This window comes from Jaculus jaculus, chromosome 1 (assembly GCF_020740685.1).
Source record: "Jaculus jaculus isolate mJacJac1 chromosome 1, mJacJac1.mat.Y.cur, whole genome shotgun sequence".
NCBI lineage: Eukaryota > Metazoa > Chordata > Mammalia > Rodentia > Dipodidae > Jaculus > Jaculus jaculus.
The window spans coordinates 86,677,226-86,699,247 of record NC_059102.1 but is presented as its reverse complement, the minus strand read 5'-3'; the positions used below and the strand labels follow the sequence as shown (position 1 = coordinate 86,699,247).

Sequence of the window (22,022 nt, the reverse complement as noted above, 5' to 3'; positions counted from 1 at the left end):
GAAAGAGGCAGAGAGAGAGAATGGGCACGCTAGGGCCTCCAGCCACTGCAAACAAACTCCAGACGCATGTGCCCCCTTGTGCATCTGGCTAACGTGGGTCCTGGGAAATCAATCCTTGAACCGGGGTCCTTAGGCTTCACAGGCAAGCGCTTAACCGCTAAGCCATCTCTCCAGCCCTATAGTGCTCTTTTCTACTGTAAAAAACATGCTTGACTTTAGCAAAGCATTTTATATTCTATTATGACCTGTGGTGGAAAACCAGATTAAGCCAGGTAGAACAGTGTAAGCCACAGGACATCCTACTTGAGGCCAATACATTCAATTTCCTATGTCTGGGCACTCTGCTAGTAAATCAAGGCTCCTGTAAAGATATATGGAAAAGATGCCATACTTGATGCAGTCAGCATGTCTCTCAATGTGGTTAAAAATGAGAAGGATATTTTAATGCAATCTTAGCCCCCAACTGAGATGACTGTTTGAAACCAATCTTAATCAATTGAAGCAATGCTAGAAAGTTAGTTAGCAGGTTTCTTTAAAATGAATATCTTGGTTTCTTGAAGTTAAAATCAAATTCCATCATGTAATATTTAATATGTAAAAGTCATATATGTCATTGAATAGTGAACAATGACACTTATATTAAACCTGAACAACTTACCTTCAGCTTGGGTAGACTACCTCTGCATTGATTTTGTTTAATCTTACTACTGTATTTGGTTCTTATGGTCACAATTTTTAGTTGTATTCTGACAATCTTGTTTGGTTGAGTGCATAATGATGGATAAAGGAAGGAATCTGGGACAACTGTGATTACTGATTTTACGCAAAGAATCATTTGGGGTTCCTGAGATCTTTTCTTCATCAAGCTGAAACACAGTGCAAACTTAACTTTTATAACTCAACTGATATCCAATCAACGAGACTCAGAGGATTCTGGTTTTGAGCAACAATTTGGAATAATGACCTCTAACGTTGCTTCTAAGTCTAAGATTTGAAGTTTCCAGAATAGTGTCCCGCATACCAGATTCTTATCCCCAAAACCACCTTTGAGCCTATTCATACTTGTCTCTAAATGAACATGAACAGGATTAGACCCATAAAAGAGACTTGGATATAATAAGCCATATTAACATACTTTTCACCTGTTCCAGGTGGTCATGTTGGGATGAAATCCTAGGACTAAATCACATGAAACCCACTTCGATGTAAATAATTATGTGTCCAAAATAAGCTTTTAGTTTTCTACACACAACTAGCCCATTTTTCAGCTCTGCAAACACACACCTGAAGAAAAATTAGAACCAGTTCAGCTCTACATGTGTAAAAAAGTTACTGGGACAATCCTCTGGGTTGGCAATCTCTGATATAAGCCATCCATGTAAAATATAAAAATGCCAAATTTGGCATGAGGTGGATAACTTAGGAAATTAGGCCCCAGGAAGCCATTGTGGTTCACAGAAAATGAATGCTATTGAAGACTTATAGTCCACACTTCTGATACTTCAAAATCCTGCCTTTCTCAATGCTGACTACAGACCAGCAGCAGTGGAACGTCACCTGGTGCTTGTTATGAAAGTGGACTCTTGGCCCCTTCCATACCCTGTCGATCAGTATATGCATTTCAACAACATCCTCAGGTGATTCCTACACACACAACATTTATAGAAGCTCCTGTTTTAAAACTTATTTCCATCAGATCAGTAGAGAATTCAGATAAAATGAGATTTCTTTCAGCAAAAAAAAAAAAAAAAAACTTGTTTAAACAATGGAAACAAAATGTTGAGGCCCTTTTCCCCTAAAGGGGAATGATGGATTAGTAAGAGAAATACTTATGCCTAATGAATAAAATTAATGATGTTCTGCATTTTAAATTACTCTTAATCTTTTTTCCAGGATCCATAGAACCTTGTGAGCATTGTTCTGGGTGATTCAACTTTAATTTAATTAGCAAGTAGAGATATAACAGAGTTAAAGTATTGGCATAAAAATACTCCTATATTTAACCTCTTCAATCTTTCCATGTTCAGGATTCTGTCAACAATCAGAAACTCAAGGCATTTCTTTTTGCATGGTATATCAGAGAAGTTACTCTGTTCCTCCTGTGTAACCACACAGAGCTATTTTATAATAACAATAAGTTTATGTAAAAGTTGGGGTGAAAGCTATAAAAGTTATGAAGTCATATTTAGATTGACTAATAGGTTATGATTTCCAAGTAGAGAGAGAAACATTTCCAAAAATAGAGCAGCTGATGTAGTGGCTGGAGATGTCATTACGAAATGCAAAATTTAGAGATCTAAATATACATATGTGTATGCATATATGTGCATATGCCTACATAAGCTGCAAAGATGCTATGAAACAATGAAAATGGCAATGGGTGGTGGGATTTGTGATAGTGATATAATTAAGACACAAGCCATTAACAATCTCATTGATAAATCATTGGAACTTACAGCTGACTTGATTTACTTTTGTGCTGGCTGCAGTTGTGACTCCAGGGAGATGTTTACACACCGACGATTGCAGTGAGGAGCAGTAACAACTAATCTGCTCCGTTTCTGAACTTTGAGAGTTATGCTTTGAATTACAGAAGATTTATGAAGGGAGCAGTGGTCTTTTATGGATTACATGCTAAAGGTCAGAATGAGTAAGAAAGAAGGCATTCAAAAGAAGTGAGGCTTTTTACTTATGCACATTAAAGAAATATACAGCTGGAATGACCCCAAATCATGTATATAGCCACATTTTTATACATTATACAATTTACCTTTTCCTATTTACATCCTACTGTTTGAATATTGTTTAATTCATATGCATGATGTGTTCTAATTCCAGTTATTCAACTTTATTTATTTATTTATTTATTTATTTATTTACTTATTTTCTTATTTTGACAAGCAAGAGAATCCTTGCAGGCATCAGTGACCATATAATTTATCTCCTCTTTGTCTTTAATGCCAAGTACAATGCCAGTTACATAACAGATCATTGAATCTTGTGGAAAGAAACTACATAATGACATAAAATTGCTTTACTATGCATGGATGGCTGGAAGATGTACAAAACATGGTAACCCTCAAGAAATCACCTAGCTAGGTATAGGGGTACAAGACAGATGGGTGAGGAAGGTGGCAGGCTGCCCAATGGCTTTGGTGGAGTAGAACTTCACAGACATCAGACATCAAAGATCTGGGTTAGGCACAAAGAAGGAAGAGGCACTCTATTCCTTACTGTGGACTAAGGCAAACCACATCCATTTGAACATAGCCATGGGAAAGAAGTGGGAACTGAACCGGTTTCATCATCTGTCACATCACTTGGAATGGCGCAGCAGGCTCCACCCATACTTCAGAATAGAGAGCCAGCACTTAGCCACAAGCTTAAGTAAAACATTTTAGCTAATTGAAAGGTTTAGGGAAATGTAACCTTGAGGGTTTTGTGCTTACCTCTTGAAACTTTAAGGCAGGTCCTGGGTTCCTGCCTGAGCTTGAATATCTCTTGAGATGTTAAGAGAGTAGGGAAGAGAGTGTGGGCAACACTGGTCAGTTACTCTAACCTAAGCTAAATTGCACAAAATGAGTTGTTAGACAAGAAGCATCCAATTGTTCATATTTGGGCTGGAGAGATGGTTTAGTTAAGGTACTTGCCTGAAAAGACAAAGGACCCAGGTTTGATTTCCCAGGACCCATGTAAGACACATGCCCAAAGTGGAACATGTGTCTGGAGTTTGTTTGCAGTGGCTTGAGGGCTTGGTGTGCCCATTCTCTCTCCCTTTCTCTTTCCATCTGTCCCTCTCTCTGTCTGTTCTTTCTCCTCCCTCCTTGCTCCTTTCTCTCTCAAATAAATAAAAAATATTTTTAAAAATTATTGAGATTTTAAAAACACACTTGTCTTCTATATAGAGTTTATTTATTTTACAATTTATTTACAATTTAATAACATGCTTATGACTTTATAATTTGCTTTCATATAAATACATCTTTATGTCATCTTATTAACATATTTATGAAATAACCAAATTACCTATTTTCTCAATATATTTGTTTTCAGCCAAAATTACAAGAATTATGCTTAGAATGATAAGTGGAAGCATGCACTGAAAGTGTATCTGTGCACAACCTTATTAAGCAATTTAACAGCTTAATACAAATCAAAATAGCTTCTTAATCAAAGCTTATAGTTACAAAGTCTATTATTCAGTAATTAAAAATCCTGTGTACTGGCCTTTATACTTATTTAACTGCAACTTTTAAAATCTGTTTCAAAATCTATCTCAAGTGGCTAAATTAGAAGGTGACAGAAAAAGCCACTTGGGTACAGTAAACATGGATGCTTTGAAAATAGCTGTTCTGCTTAAAGACTGTCAAAGGCACTGTGATTTGACAGCAAGGTGTTATCTGAGATGTTATTCATCATCAGGTGATAATGCTTCTAAGATACATTTGCCCAAGCCTAGTAATAAAACATTTTGTGATGTTAATCTGTTTCTTTATAGCTTTCCTTGAAAAAAGAAATGGTAAACTTTTTTCTATATTCTTCATTTGGTTAGCACCTGGGGCTGCTCATATCAGAAACCTAACAGAAACTGAGGGAAGTTTCTGCTTTGAATTCAGGTATCTGAGTTACCTTGATCAGTGGAAAAATATCTCCAGGCTACAGATTCCCACAGGGGGTAGCATGGCTTTGTGACTGAATGAAGGAACTTACAGTCTCAGAGCTTGCTATGTGTATTAAAACTCTGTAGTAACCAAACTCTTAGGATATGAGAGGATTCCACAAAGAGAAAGTGTTCAAAAAGGGGGCATGGTTGTGCGTGCCTATAATTCTAACCCTTGTGATGTGGAGGCAAGAGAATCAATAGATCAAGGCCTTCTTCAGTTACATAGAGAGAGTTCAAAGCCAGCCTGGGTTACATGAGACTGTCTTGAAAAACAAATGCTTAGGAAAACTCCTAACTACTACTTATAGGAAGCTACTACTCATAGGTAATTTCATTATAGTCAAAAGAAGGAAATAAAAAAAAATACAAGATACCAAATGTAGAATACTGAGCTTCTTTTACCCCTTTGATACTTGCCATCATATTTTCTTATAATTAGGGAATTATTCACTATTTAATTTTAAGGAAGTGGCCATGCAGGTATCCTTAAGGAATAAGGAAGAACTCAAATGCAAAATGAAGAGTTGTTGTCTAAATTACTTTCTTCTATGTTGTCTCTGGACTACATTGAATCATTAGGATTTCCTGAGTATATCACAGCTGGTCAATGGACTAGCCCTTTGATTAAAATTCTGCCTTTAATCATCCCTATTGTTTTTAACCATGTAGTGCCATGGATTAGGCAGTCTTATCTTATCTCTTTATAGTTCATAGAACTTTAAAAGTCATTGTCCTTACACTAAATATCTTTAAACTGCCTACAATCACACCATTATGGAATAAAAGAAATATGTTAGGGGCAAAATACTTGCAGTCCACATTTGATGCTGAAGCTTGAGCTAATTCAGAGGGATAAGATCATTCTGAGAAATGTTTCTTTGGTGGTCTCATCTTTTAGTTGTAGCAGCTTTCCTCTTATCATCATCCTTGTTTTATTCTTAAGATCCATAAGCTTATCAAACAATCCACATAGAATTACTGCTGTGAAACTAAGAACTATATTCAACCAAAACCTCGGGTATTTGATGTACTGTTGGATACTTTTCCAGTGTTCAGGAGTTAATGAATTTCTGCTACTTGGCTAAAGATATATTTTTTGGAGAGCTTTTGTCAAACAAGAATAGAAGATTTGGCAATGGAATGATAGAGATAAGATTTCATGTCTACATCTTATTTTTATCATTTGCTAGTTCTACCCTGCCATGAAAATTACTATACTATAATTCCAAACCTTTGGGAGAGGAACAGAGGGAGGGAGGAAGGGAGAGGAAGAGAGAGGGGGGGGGGGGAGAGACTGAAAGAAGAAAACATACTTTATATCAAAAATGGAAGGCATACATTATCAGTTTTGAATTTTAACTCCCTTCTTTCTCTTAGCACCTTTAGTACTGTGGACTGACATTGTAATACCTACTTTAATAACATGCTTATTTTCAGTCGGTTGCCAGTTAGTATCTAAACATAGGTAGTTATACAAACATTGTTTACATGGATATTTATTTGAATGAGAACACATCTGAAAACCCCAACACTTTAAAACTACAAGACATAAATTATTTAGCTCCAAAAACAACAAATTGGAAGACTATTGTGCTCTATAAATGAGTGGTTCTAGAATATCTCCACAAAAGTCTTGACACTGTGCCAAGAAATAGTGCCTGCCCTGGCCGTAGGTGCATATGGGTAGGTATGTCTACATGGCTCAAGGTATTAGCTACTTTTGTACTGTTTTGACCCAAATATGTAATGAAAACAACTTAAGGAAGGAAAAATTGATTTGGGTCCATGGTTCCAAAGCATTAGTCTCGTGGTGTGAAGGAAGAACACACCAGGTCAGCTCACAGTTTACCTTGTGGACCAGGAAGCAGAAAGACTGACTGGAACCGGAGGCCTGGCTACCATCTTCAAAGGCCCACTCCTGCTGACCACTCCTGCAAGCAAGGTCAACCTCCTAAAGGTTACAGCTTTTCAAAACAACACCACCAGCTGGAGAAAATAAGTGATTAAAACATGAGCCTATGGGGACATTTCACGTTCAAGCCATGATAGTCAACAAGAATCACTGGCAGACAGACCGCAGAGAGCATGTTTTCCTCCAGTGGGTGCATCAATTCAGTTTTGTATGATAAACAGAACATTATGCATGGTGTTTTGATCCTTCTTTTTTTTTTTTTCTAACTTCTGGTTTTAGTATTTAATATTATCAAATACCATCAATTTGGTGGGGCTTTGCTGAATAGTTACCTATCCTGATGTACTTTTGTTGGTCACTTATGAAATTACATCTTGATTTATGGTCATGTGTGCTTACTGTTTCCCACTAAGCCTCGAGTGGTCTCACAGCAACTGTGCAAGACTCATCTTTCCAGTCCCTTTGCTTCGCACAGTGTTTTGTGCACTGAATGTGTCACTGGGCAGCGCATGGATCTTCTCAACCATGAGTTCAACAGGGCAGTTGTTTTCCAGCCCCAGTTTCTTGCATTTTGATTGGCTGCAGAGGTCATCAGAAAGACTTGGAAATGGAAAAAGCATTCATAGTTGAGCTTGTTGTTCACTCCCTCACCATTAGGCCAGACCATATCTAAAATATCCCAGACAGAGGGAAATTGATCTTATTTTAGAAGACATTCAGAGATACCACTGAAGTAATAATTTCTTTCAGGTTAAATTTAGCTTGTCTTTGAATAAGTAATTCAAACGTTCTCATGTTGAGTTACAATTTTGCTCTTTACTCAGAAGCACTATTAACATACCAAAAACTCTACCCATTAGCCTGTTGGATAAAGACATGAAGAAAAAATGTCATTAAAAGATATATTTATCTTAATCTCTCATTAGAAAATAAAGATATGAAATTCAGGATTGAAGACATGTATGTGTTCAAAAATCTTCAAATTCTTTTAAAAGGTCATGGAAACCACCCTAATTTTGTTCCTGCATTGCAAGTAAGCTATGGATTTCTTGCACATTTATAAGATTTGGTATCACCATCTAATAATCTGTAATGCAGCTGAGACAAATGTGACCTTCTTTCCCTCTGACTTTAAAAGCATAACTCTGTACTTTTCTTAAGGCATAGGCCCTCTTTTGCTTTAAAATGAATCTTCCTTCCTTGCCAGCTGGGATATATGGTCCTCAAGGAACTGAATTCATCAAAGTACATAGTAAAGTTCCTTGAACAGACCTTCCAAGGGGGTCTCAGTAAAGGTTTCTTGAGTAAATAAATAATGTAGTCATGCAAGTTCCTCTGTTTCAATAAAACTCATCACCAGTCTTAACCAGCAGTGGACCCTATAAGGTACACAATTAGCCAGCAAGTCAAGATGTGCCCACTTGTACAATACTGGCATGACTGTAGTAGGAGTAACTAGCTGCTCACTGATTGGATTTGAGGCCTGCTTCATGGTAGGAAATTTATTCCTGATACTGAAAACCTAGTCAAAAGCCTATGACTCAGAAGGTCCCAGGCCCTAGAGGTAAAGCTTCTACCATTGTTTGGCTAAGTGGTTGTGCTGTGCCCATCAACTTCTCTTCTAAATGTTTATGTTTATGTCCATAGATTAATGCTACTTTCGTCTTTGATCAGAGAAGCTTCTTTTTGCAGATGGTGGTGACAATTGCGGAGACCCAAAACTATCAGAATGCCTAAAAGAGACAGTGATCAGCACTAAATTGTATATCCCTACCACACCTGCCAAGGCTCAGGGAACACTAGAAAAATAGCAGAAAGAATTTAAAATCAAAAGGATGTGGAAGAGTGATTTGGAATGTTGTCTTCTGGACACTGAATGATCATGGTATTAATGACCTCATAGCAGCTGTCATTACCTGAACAATATTTGACCCATCAACATGTCATCCTGGATGATGAACAAGACATTAAAATAGAAGTGGCACTAGTTTGAAAGAATAAGAGGTCCAGTGAAAGGGAGATGGGAAAAAGAAAGCAATGGCACAGAAGTATGATCAAAATACATTATGTACTTGTATGAAAATTGTTAATAAAATGTTAGAAACAAACGAGAGAGATAGAGCAAATAAGAACACATTTATTTATCTAACCCATTATTAGCAGTGAAGATCTAAATAGGAAGCAATTGGTCCAAAGATTCCATGGTAATCAGTTCGTTGTTTTTATCTCTTAAAATTATTATTCTCTATTTAGATGACCTATAACATATTTAAAGACCTTTTTTTCTAGAGTGTGGATAATTTATGGTTTATTTCATTATTACCTAAAGTGTATGCAGAAAGAAATTCCAGTTTAAATTGTCCAGAAAGTAATTTCTCTCTCTGAAGCAATAAACTATTTTTAGGCTCAGGGCCAGGTTAGTTCCTACATATATAACCCCCTGAGAACTTTAGGTCACTAGCAAAAAACCTTGGAAAATTTAATTAAAGAGATTTCCAGGAAGAGGAAAGAAATGAAAGGAATTGGCCCCTACAAACAGGAGGGAGTTCTAATACACTTTACAAAGGTCTTGCACCCAGGGTATCTTGAAGGCAAGTGGGATCCTCCAGAAGTCTCTCTGCTTAACAGTGCTTAACAACTCAGTGCTATTGTCAACCACAAGAAAGAGTGTTAGGGGGTGAGGTGTGGTATTTACTCATGGAAACAGCCTTTACTACTAAGTAGTTATTTATAGTGGTGGGATGGTGAGTAAAAAGGCAATCAGTTACTGAACGTACCACACATGCTAGGATAGCAGACACACTGCATACTGTAGGACCTGAGGAAAGAGAAGAACAGCATGCTTCTCTGACAACACCTCAGTTGAATTCTGAAGGGTGACTTTTTATGAGAATTAGCAAAGGCAGCTTGGGTGCTGAGGAAAGTATGATAAATGGTCCCAAGGAACGAAAGTGTCTAAAAGCAGCTGGAGAATAAGGCATTATGGATGATAAGTGAGGCTCAGTAAGATAAAGGCCAGATCAGGGACTGTATTCTTTAAAAACTGATTATAGAAACTATACAAAACCCACAGGGAGGATGTATCTTAGAGCCACTAAAACACAGCTTAACATTTTTCAGAGACGAGACCATGTGCTTGTCCTGATCTAGGTGGAGGGGTTGAGTTAGAAGCATGAAGAACTCACAGGAGGTACTACGGAATTAGATCACAAAGAATGAGCCTCTGTGGATGTTGCTAGGAATTTTGGAAACCTCAGGAATACCCACAGAATGGCAAATACACAACAGATACTTTCCCTGTTCAAGGTTGCTTGTGTGTATGTAAGATATTATTCAACAGGCAGGTCATAGTACATATTTAACTAAATAAAATCACCAGGGAGATTTTATAGGAGACTAGGGAGAAATGAAAAGGAGATGAGCAGGATGCAGTTGTAACTTGCCAATTTTATTACATGTTTAACAGATATAGGCCATATAACATTTAAATGGATACCATTATTTCACTTAGTTCCATATCATAAAGCTATCGCTAGATGTAGCAGCAGTCCACTAATTAATATTGAAATGACCTTCCTGGAATTATGCAGCAAGTTCTGTTGAAACAGCCTAAACAAATTAAATACATAATAAACTTTTTTTTTTTTAAAGAAAGGATCTAATAGTATTGTTTAGGAAGTCCTCAAATGATCATCTTGCCTCAGCCATGTACTCAGTCATTGGGACTTATAGGTATGAACTATTACCATGTCCAACTAACTATATATATTTTGGTTCTTAAGGTAGAGTCTCTCTCTCTAGCCCAGGCTGACATGGAATTTGCTATGTAGTCTCAGGCTGGCCTTGAACTCATGCCAATTTCACTACCTCTGCCTCACAAAAGCTGAGACTAAAGAGGTGCACCACCACATCTAGCCCCTAACTTTATATTTGTTTAATACTTGATCATTTATAATAGTTTGTTACCATAAAACAGTGATATCTCACTGATAGATATGGTATTGCATTTGAATAACTTTTAATAACCACTATGATTAAATACCTGCTCTTGTAGACAGCTCCATGTTGCTGGGATGAACATCCAAACCAGACACAGTTTAGGGGAGGAAGGGATTTATTTCATGCTTACAGATCCACGGAAGTTCCATCCATGGTGGAAGAATCTGGATTACATTCATAAATCCAAGGAGAGAAAGAAACTACCACCAGGCAGCAAAACCAAAAAGCAGCAAGAACAAACCAGCAACAGACAGAGTTCAGACCTCAGTGCATACCTTTGGGCAGTGTAGTCAGATCCTCTTCCAAACACATCTTCTCCAGCCAGGCAGCTGGACAGCCAAATTACAAGTTTAATAAAACACTTGAGTCTATGGGGACATATAGTCACATAAAGCACCTTACCAGCTTTATTATTTTATTTACATTATTGAAAATTTTTCACAAGTTATCACCTTTCTAATTTTATAAGTTAGAAAAAGAAGTTCTGAAAGGTTAAATCTTGTCCAACATTGTAGATCTAGTAAATAACAGAGCCAAAATTCAAACCTAGAACTGAAAAGTAGTTGCTCATCCATGTCACTCTGAGCTTGTAATATTAAATGTGTCTACAGAAAATAGTTAAAGCCACATCCTATGCCTCTCCCCTCCAGGCACATGTGAAGGATATGTGCAAACTGGAAGGAAAGAAACTGGGAAACGGATTCCAGTGACATGTGACCTATATCACTGCATCTCCTTCTTCAGGAGCTCGGGGCTCACAGGCTTCAACTTTTCCCCTTGTCATGAGGCCTCAGTCTTGATCTGGCCTAGTCCTGAGCCTCTGGTTAGCCTCGCGTCTTCCACTCCTTTTGTGTGACATAAATTGACATTAATGACTATGCCACAGCACATTTTCTCAAGAAACCCAGACTTACCTTCAATTTCAATCCAGATCTCCAGAAAACATTAATATTCAGTCAAAGTTAGCATTTGAGATAGGTGGTTTTTTTGGGGGGGGTGAGATTTTTTTTATGTTGCTTTTGTAGACAAGGTCTTATAATGAAACCTAGTATTCCAATTACCCAATTCTCCTGCCTCTGCCACCTGAGTGCTGGGATTATGGGATTATACTACCATACCCATCTCATATTTTCTTTTTTTAATTGTTATTTATTTATTTGAGGCAGAGAGAGAGAGAGAGAGAGAGAGAGAGAGAGAGAGAGAGAGAGAGAGAGAGAGAGAGAGGGAGAGAGAGAGAGGGAGACAGAGAGAATGGGTGTGCTTGGGCCTCCAGTCACTGCAAGCAAACTCCAGACACAGGTGCCACCTTGTGCATATAGCTTATGTGGGTCCTGATGAATTGAAGTTGGGTTCTTTGACTTTGCAGGCAAGTACATTCACTGCTAAGCCATCTCTCCAGCCCTTATCCTTTATGCTGTAGTATTTCAAGAAATGACCTTTGTAAGTAACTAAAAGGTTTGATGTGTCCATTTACTCAGTAATCTGTGTAAAGTCTCCTTTGTACCAAGTGCTAAAAAAAGTGTCCCCTCTTTCAGATCTTCTCCCACCCAGCAGGTCCATTGCTAATCAGCAGTGTTGAAGTTCCTTATTACCTTGAGACAAAGACCAATAGGTGAGAGCAACTGAGAGCCAGGGGCTTGCTATCATTCATATCTAAGCTTGAGGAAAAGCAGGTTGGCAAACAGGAATTTTCCTATAACCATAAAATAAAGTTGTCTCTGTTAGCCCCACATGCTCTTATATCTAAGGGCTCATTCCAGGAGTACAATGATCTGGTCATAGTCAATGCACCATTTGAATCCAATCCCTTATCACCTCATGTAGGGATAAGTTAATACTCTTCTTAGTAATTGTTACATGGTTGATGCACAACCTTTATTAAATGAACACAATCAGATAATTAGCCTTGAAATATGTCTTTTATAATGCCGGTTATTTCCCCACAAGGAACCATTTTATATAAAGAAATTTTAGATTTTATCACTTTAAATTTAAGTCTTGTGGTAGTTAAATTTATGTCCTCTAATAGTGTCAGGTGTTATTGAAATTGAGTTCGTATTTTCTGCTGCTGGCAGGTAGACTCTTGAGGGCAGGTGTCACTGGGGGCATATCTGAATTTCAGCTATGGGTATACAGAGTGCTTGGGCTCTGTCTGAAGTTTCTAGAGTACTTGTTTATGGTGTTGGTTGAGTTTGCATTGGTCCAGTCTCTCCTTGTTGCTCCTTATAGTAATGGAAGTGTTTACTCTGTACCATTATATGTTAGAAGTATTTAACTCGTTTAATTTTACAGGACTCATGGTTAAGAGACAATCTTAAATCTCAGGTGAGACTATGAGACCTTTGAATTTGGTCTGAATATAATTTACAGTGTGAGATGAGTCTTATTAGAGGCCAGGGGAAGAATGTGGTAGTTTGAATTTATGTCCCCTAGTAGAGTCAGATTTTATTAAAATTGAGTTTGCAGTTTCTGCCCCTAACAGGGAGACTCCTGTTGGGGGAGGCATGTCACTGGGGTGGATCTGAATTCCAGCCAAAAGTATGCAGAATGCTTCAGCTCTGCCTGGGGCTCCTGGGGTGTGCTTGCTTATGGTGCTGGTGGTGGTATTTCTCTCTACATGGACCTGTAAAAGGGGGCTAGCTACTTACTCCATTATAAAATTTCCCTTGGATCTATAAGCTTCAAAAATCCTGTTCCTCCCATAAATTGTGCCTGGTTTGGAAGTTCATCCCAACAACATAAAGCTTACTACTACAATTTTCAATAATTTTGATATGATTTACTTATGCTATTCCATCTACTGCTCTTCCTTGGTTCTCAGTTCTTGTGAGCCTTCCTCTCTACCTCCCTTTCCTGTTCTTTACACCTCTACCCACAATGTGCACATGCATCATGGAATAACTCACACCTTGCTCTGAATTAAAAAAGGAATTTTGCCATCCCTATTGCCCTTTTACATGCTGATATGTTTGGGAATGTTATTTCATTATTAATATTATATGCATATCTTATAATAAGAATATCCTGTAATATTGGTCATTTTTAATAGCTTCATTCATATAAGGCACACACTTTACATTTTTTAAAAATTATTTATTTATTTATTTGAGAGCGACAGATACAGAGAGAAAGACAGATAGAGGGAGAGAGAGAGAATGGGTGCGCCAGGGCTTCCAGCCTCTGCAAACGAACTCCAGACACGTGTGCCCCCTTGTGCATCTGGCTAACGTGGGACCTGGGGAACCGAGCCTCGAACCGGGGTCCTTAGGCTTCACAGGCAAGCGCTTAACCGCTAAGCCATCTCTCCAGCCCATACACTTTACATTTTTAAAGTGTATAACTTTGAAAGACTTTAATTGCTAAAGATAGTATACTTATAAGAAAAGATGTTCATACAAAATTACAATTGGTACTTTATGATCCCACTCATTCTGTTAAAAAATGTATGTTTCATACGTAAAACATCCTACTTATGGCAGTTATTTCTGAGTGGTGAGATTAATTTTAAGAAATAGTTTGGAACTACTATATAATAAATGGGATTAGTGTGCAGCTCTATGAATTTTAATAAGTGCATAGATTTGTAGACCTATCACCACATTAAGTCTACAGAAGGATTTCTACATCCCACTCCAAAATTTCCTCATGTTATCTGTCCATTCATAGTCAAGCCTGGCTGCCACTTCAAGCCTTGACTGCAATAATATGCTCTAGAAGTTTGTTTTTAAAGAATGCCAAATAAATATCATACAATAATGCAACTTTTTAAAGAATGGCTTCTTGGGCTAGAGTCATGGCTCAGCAGTTAAGGTGCTTGCCTATAAAGCCTAATGACCCTCTCTCTGTCCTTGCAAATAAATTAATTAACTAATTTTTTTAAAGGGTTGGAGAGATGGATTAGTGGTTAAGGCACATACCTGTTAAGCTTAAGGACCCAGGTTTGATTCTCCAGGTACCATGTAAGCCAGATGCACAATGGTGGCACATGCATCTGGAGTTTGTTTGCAGTAACTAGAGTCCCTGGTGTGCCTATTCTCTCTCTCTTTCTCTCCCTCTCTCTGTCTCTAATAAATAAATAAAATAAAGTAAAATCTTAAAAAAAAATACAAGCCAGGCATGGTGGCATACGCCTTTAATCCCAGCACTTGGGAGGCAGAAGTAGGAGGATCACTGTGAGTTCAAGGCCACCCTGAGACTACATAGTGAATTCCAGGTCAGCCTGAACTGGAGTGAGACCCTACCTCAAAAATAAAGAAATAAATGAATAAATGAATAAAGGCTTCTTTCTGGTAGTATAATGCCTTTGAAATACAGCCAAGTCACTGCATGTGAATATGATAAGTCCCCCATACCCTCATTCATTTGGAATAGTTGGCCTTCAGCTGGTGGCAGTTGGGAAGATTGTAGAGTCTTTGGGAGGTGGAGCCTTGTTCGAGGAGGTGTTTTATTGGGTGCAGAACTTGAGGTCTGCTAGTCTAGCCCAAGCTGTTTCTGGTTGGGGGTTTTATCCCAGCAATTGAGAAGGTAACTGCTACACTGCATACATTGGTACTCTGCCTCCTATAATTGCTGAGTAATGCTCCACGGTACAGATGTATTAATTTGTTTATCAATTTCTCTGTTGAATATGACCTTGGGGATGGAGATGATTATATATATAGCTGTTATGAATATTCATATACATGCTTTTATCCAAGCCTGTTTTTATTTTTCAAGAGCAATACCTGACAGGAAGAGTGGTGGATTATATGGTAGATATATTTCTACTTCCTAAGATAAAAATATTAATTTTGATTGTTCAGCTTCCTAATCTTTTGTTTTATGAATTGAGAATTTCTGTCCCATATAAGAACTGTTTGCCCAATGCTAGATAACAAAGTTTTCATCCTACCTTTTCATTAAAAACTTTATAGTATTATATTATTCACCTAGATATTTTTAGTCAATTTTGTTTTAGATCTGAGGGTTTTGTTGTATTTTTTTGTTGGCATATAGATGCCCAAATTTCTTAACAGTATTTATTGAAAGGACTATCCTTTTGCATTCAACAAGTTTAATACTACCTATTTAGTATTATACTAGTTATTATAATTTGGTCATATTTTTATGAATCTGTTTCTAGTCTATTGTTCTGTTGTATTTTTTATCTATATATTCATTGTCAATACTATATTGTACCTGCATAAAGACTTAAAACTGAGTAATACAGTTCCTCCAACTTGGTTTCTTTTAAAAATTATTTTAAGTGTTCTAATTCTCTTACTTTTTCACATATATTTAAGGATCAATTTGTCTATTTGATCAGGGTTTGGGATTGGAATGGCAGATAATCTATACAACAAATTAAGAAGAATTAACATTATTATCAAGTTAAATATGCCAGTCCATGAATAAGAAAAATATGCCTTTATATTCACTTAGGTCTTCTTTGATTTTCTCAAAATTTTATTTAGTTTTAAGAATATATTTCTTGTATGTACTTTATTAGACATAGTCAAATTTCATTTTTGTGATGTCCCTATGAATTTAAAATTTTGCATATTTGTTCAAGTAATACATATAAATACCACTAATCCTTCTGTGATCAACTTGTACCCTGTGACCTGGCTGACCTCACTTAAACTTGTAGGAGTTTGTTTACCTTTTAATAGGTTCTTTGGGATGTTCTACATAGGCAATCACAATTACATATTCTTTTTATAAATTCTTTTTAATTTTTTTATAATTTAATTTTATTGACAACTTACATAATTGTTGACAATAACCCATGGTAATTCCCTCCCTTCCCCCACTTTCCCCTTTACAACTTCACTCTCCATCATACCCCTTCCCCCTCTCAGTCAGTATCTGTTTCATTTTGATGTCATCATCTTTTCCTCCTATTACAATGGTCTTGTGTAGGTAGTGCCAGGCACTGCGAGGTCATGGATATTCAGGCCATTTTGTATCTGGAGGAGCATGTTGTAAGGAGTCTTACCCTTCCTTTGGCTCTTAAATTCTTTCCGCCACCTCTTCCGCAATGGACCCTGAGCCTTGAAAGGTGTAATAGAACTATTTCAGTGCTGAACACTCTTCTGTCACTTCTTCTCAGCACCATGATGCCTTTTGAGTCATCCCAAGGTCACTGCCATCCGAAAACAGGAGTTTCTGAGAAACCATACCAAAGATTGTCCTCTGTCTTCCCATATGCATGTACACACACATGTAAAATGAAAGCTTTATTGACAGTTGAAGTTCAATCTCTGTTGCATCTTCCAGCTTTCTCTGATACTGTCTTTCTGAGGCTTTTCTAAGGTAGACATCATCTGTAGATGCCGAATCGCTGCTTCCCAGGGACCCGCTGCAGAACGCGCCTCGCCTGGACCCTGAAGGACATGCTCTGCACTCGCCCGGAGGGCCCCGGCGCAGCCGAGGCAGCCCTGCGCTCAGAGAGCCGACCTACCGCAAGTACATATTCTTTTTAAAAGAGGGAGTGAATGGGTAAGCCAGGGCCTTCTGCCTCTAAAAACAAACTCCAGACACATGTGTCACTTTGTATATCTGGGCTTTACATGGGTACTGTGGAATTGAACCCAGACCACCAGGCTTTGCAAGCAAACACCTTTACTGAGAAATCTCACCAGCCCATAATTGTATGTTGTTAAAAATACTTTTATTTACTCATTTGAGAGGGACAGAAGGGGAGTATGGGTGTACCAGAGCCTCTTAATTTGCTGAGAGTTTGCTGTGAATACGATTTTTGTTAAGTGCTTTTTAATATTTTATTTAATTTTTTTGTTTATTATTAGTAGTATTAACAAGATGTTTTGTATGGATACATCATGTGTTGGTACCCTCTTTTTCCTCCTCTCTGCCCCCATTCCATTGGGGACACTACTCAGTGGGGTTGTAGGTATTCTCCATGGGGTTGTAGTTTATACATCAGTTATTTTTTTGTTGTGCTCTGGGCATGATGTCTTAACCTGTGCTTTTAAAATCTTAAGTACGTTTTCTACATCACTTGGTAGTATTTTTCTTCTTTAAACTGTTAGGATGTCAGAATGGATTGATGTTTTAAATAAAAAATAATGGATCCTCTTAGCATTTTCAGAATAACTTGAACTTTATTATATTTTTCTTTGCTATATCACTCTGTTTTGATAACATTTTGTTAAGTGTTTTGGTGCTCTGTGTTATTCTGTTTAAGCCTACTATGGTTACCAGTTGTGTGTGGGGGGCTTCACTCTGGCTTCATAAGATGAGATGGAGACTTTTCTCCTATTCTTTAGCTCTTGCATAACACTGTGTAAAATTAGTATTATTTCATGTTTAAATGTGTGACGGAAAATTCTAGTGATACCATTTGGATCTGAGCTTACTTTGTTTTGAAAGGACTAATAAAATTCAATTTACTTACTACTTAGATTAGTATTCAAAGTATCTATTTCATCCTGTGCAAGACTTCCCTGAGATTTGGTCCACCTCATGTGTGTTGCTGAATTTGACTGGAAGTGACAGTAGTGTTCCTATTTATTTATTTATTTTTCTATGTATTTGTAACCAGTCTGAATTATATCTCTGTGCTTCCTTTAATTCTTCTCTTTTTCTGAGTTCACTTTGCTATGTGATTTCGCATTTAATTTTTTTCCCAAGGAACTTAGGTTTTATTGATGATCTCTATTTTTTACTTTTAACTGTTTTTTTGCTCTAATGTTTATTATTTCTTTTCTTTTGCTTTCTATTCGTCTCATTGAGTCCTAACATTTTAGTTTCTCATTTAAAGTAGAAGCTGAAGTCATTGTTTTGTGACCTTTCTTCTTTGCTTAATGCCATCAATTCCCCCTCCTAAGAGAGAATCTCCTGAATTTTAATGTGATGTTTCCTTTTATACTGAGACTGTGACACTCTTAATGCATGTTCTTTCTAACTGCCCTTGATTTCACCTTTGAACCATGACTAACTAGCCATGAATATTTAATTGACAAATATTTTGCAGAGATCTTTTTCTTTTCATTTCTCATTTATTCAGTACTAATTAGAAAACGCACTTTGTGTGACTGGGATCTTTTTGCATCTTAATATTAAAACATACCTAATGGTCTAGAATTTGTCTTGATATAATGTTAAGATGTATCTATTGATTGTGTTTACCAAGTCTTCCATACCTTTACCTATTTTCTCTTTAGTTGAGCTAACATTAGTTCAGGGAGGGATATTGTAGTCTGCCTTTTGGGATTTGTTCACTTCTCATAAAATTTTATTTAGCATTTGTTTCAGGTACTTTGATGCTCCATTTTAATGTACATGCATTAGGATTTCTATATTCTCCTTTAATTTGACTGCTATCACTACAAATGTCAGTCTTTAATTTTGCAAATATTCCTTAGCGTGCAATCTCTTTTGTTTGATGTTAATATATCCATTGCTGTTTTCTTAATGATGAATGAATATTAGTGTGCTGTATCTCACTATTCTCATATTCATGCCATTTTTTTCAAAGTTTATTTTTTTGCAAGCAGCATGTATTTGAGTCATATTTTATCCAACTTGACAAGCTTTAACTTTTCACTGGTTATTTAGACCTTTTATTTGTATTTAATATGATTATGATTAGGTTAAAATCTATCACCTTGCTATGTGTTTGTGCTGTTCTTTCCCTATCTACTTTGTTTATAAAATTATTTAATTTATTTATTTGTGAGAGAGTGAGGAAGAGAAAGAGGGAGGACGAGAAGAAGGAAGAGAGAGAGAGAGAGAGAGAGAGAGAGAGAGAGAGAGAGAGAGAGAGACATAGAGAGAGAATACTCCAGGGCCTCTAGCCACTACAAATGAACTCCAGACACATGTGCCACCTTATGCATCTGGCTTTACAGAGGTACTGGGGAATTGATCTCAAATCCTTAGGCTTTTATAGGAAAATGCCTTAAACACTGAGCCACCTTTCCAGCACTCCACATCCTTTTTGCTTGACTATTTTTCATGCTTCCATTTATCTCTTGTACTGATTTATTAGCTGTGATTTGGTTATTTTATGATGTAATAGAGTCTACAAATTATCACAGGCAATCATCAGGAAATAGTAGGTTAAGGGCTGGGAGACTGCTCAGTGGGTAATAGTATTTGCTGAGCAAGCATGAAGACTTGAGTTTAAATCCTAGCACCCATATAAAATGCCAGCAGTGGCTGTACATGCCTGTAGCTCTAATCATGAAGAAAGCAAAGTTAGAATTGCTGAAGCTCACTGAAAACTGCAGTTCCAAGTTTAATGAGAGACTCCACTTCATTTGGAAACAAAGCAAAAGAGTAACAGAAGAAGGTATCTGACATTCTCCTCTGGCCTCTGCATACATGGGCACACACTTTTGCATCTGTACACACAAATACACATGCATGCACCATTCTACACATATACCACAAACAAATTATTATTTTTTTAATATAGAGAGTTTTTTTTTTTTTTAAAGATGTCATTCTCTCTAGCTGCATTAAGATTTTTTTTTGCAACTGGTTGTAAGCAATTTGATTGTGACATGCTCTTGTGCTTGGAGTTTGTTGAGATTCTTGACTCAAAGGCTTATTTTTATTTAACAAATTTGGAAGAGTTATTGCTATTATTCCTTCAAATAACAACTCCTTTCCACCCTTGCACCTTCCATAACTCAATTTTTCATGTATATTATGTTATATGAAGTTGTATCAGAAATAACTGAGACTTTAAAAATTTTTTAACCTTGCCTCTCTATATTTCACTTTGAATCTTTACATTTTAGTTGAATTTTTTTTTTCATCTGTGATAGCTAATCTATTACTAATCATATCCAGGAAACTTGCCTTGGTAATTGCGTTTTTAGTCTTAGAAGTTTGATTTTGTTCTTTTTCTTTGTATCTATTTTTATGTCTACTTTTTCAAAACATGAAACACGAAGTTTTTATGTCTTTGTTTGCTAATTCTATCTGTGACGATTCTTTGTTGCTTTCATTGATTGAATTTGATTTTTCACAAGCTGTGTCACCACCCCTATTTTATTTTATTTTATTTTATTTTATTTTATTTTATTTTATTTTATTTTATTTTTTGTACACCTGCTAATTTTTATTGGATTCAAGTGCTGTTAATTTCACCTATTTTTGTACTGGAAATTTTTGTATTCAAATAATCATCCTAAAGCTTTGTTCTAGGTTACATTAATTACCTAGAACTAGTTTGATCATTCTGGGTTTTGCTTTTAGATCTTGTTAGACAACATCAGAATCATGTTCAAATTAGAGTCAATTATTCTCTGTTTATGAGGCAAAACTTTCCTAGCACTATACCCAAAGTATCCCAGTTTATGAAGCTTCTATTTGGCTTGTAAAAATAGGCATCACCCCTTACTCTGTGAGCAAAGCACTTTTTTGTCTAATTGGATTTGCAATTTCTTTTTTTGGCAATGGACTTCACTTTTCATGTGTGTGTGTTCATCAGGTCTCTTTTCTTTCTGTGTATGGTTTGTTCCTTGTCATAATTGTGCGAGCTCTGTATTGGTCTTCCCAGTTAAAACCTCATCTTCACAACTTTGATAACTTTCAGGCTCTGCAGCTTCCTCCTCTGCCCCCCACACAGCCTGTGTACACTGTCAAGGAGGTTAGCTGGAACAATCACAGGGCTTCCTGATCTGTTTAACATCACTGATCCTTCAGTACCCTTCGTTGTTTGGTATCCCATAAAAACCATTGTTTTATATATCATGTCCATTGTCCGCTTTCAGTTTGCTTCACACATGAGTAATTTTGTCACTGATACTTCATCTTGGTCAGAAATGTAGGCACTCCCTCTACTTTTTTCTTTCTCTGTTGGATACTGGGTTTGTGTATATAACTCAGGCTTGCCTTATATTCAGCCTCCCGAGTTCTGAGATTGTATGTATATACCACCATGCCAGGCTTCCTTCCTCCCTCCCTCCTTCCCTCCCTCACTCCCTCCCTCCCTTCCTTCCTTCATTTCTTCCTTCCTTCCTTTACTCCCACATTCCCTCCCTCCATCCATCCTTTCTTTTTCTCTCTATCCCTTTTTTCTTTCTCTCTCTCTCTCTCTCTCTCTTTCTTTCTTTCTTTCTCTTTCTTTCTTTCTTTCTTTCTTTCTTTCTTTCTTTTTCTCATTTCTTTCCGATAGGGTCTTGCTCTAGCCAAGGTTGACCTGGAATTCACTATGTAGTTTCAGGCTGTCCTCAGACTCACAATGATCCTCCTACTTCTGCCTCTGTAGTGCTCTGATTAAAGGTGTGTACCACCATGCCCAGTAAGTTATTTATTTTTTAAAATGATCAGTAAAAATGTTTAGATTGAAAATACATAAGTCAATCTGTATCTGAATATAATAAAAATCTCTTACTTTGTTGGAAGGGTATGTTTCCATTACAATAAATTTGTTAGAAGGAAGGTATTTTAAATACAGATGCAATAATCTTGTTTTTTTTTTTTTTTTTTTTT

The 22,022-nt window shown here is 36.9% G+C and overlaps 1 pseudogene; it reads left to right on the top strand.

Moving 5' to 3' along the window:
* LOC101607728 overlaps positions 1 to 22,022 on the top strand; it is an 86,353-nt pseudogene that overhangs the window by 11,034 nt on the left and 53,297 nt on the right.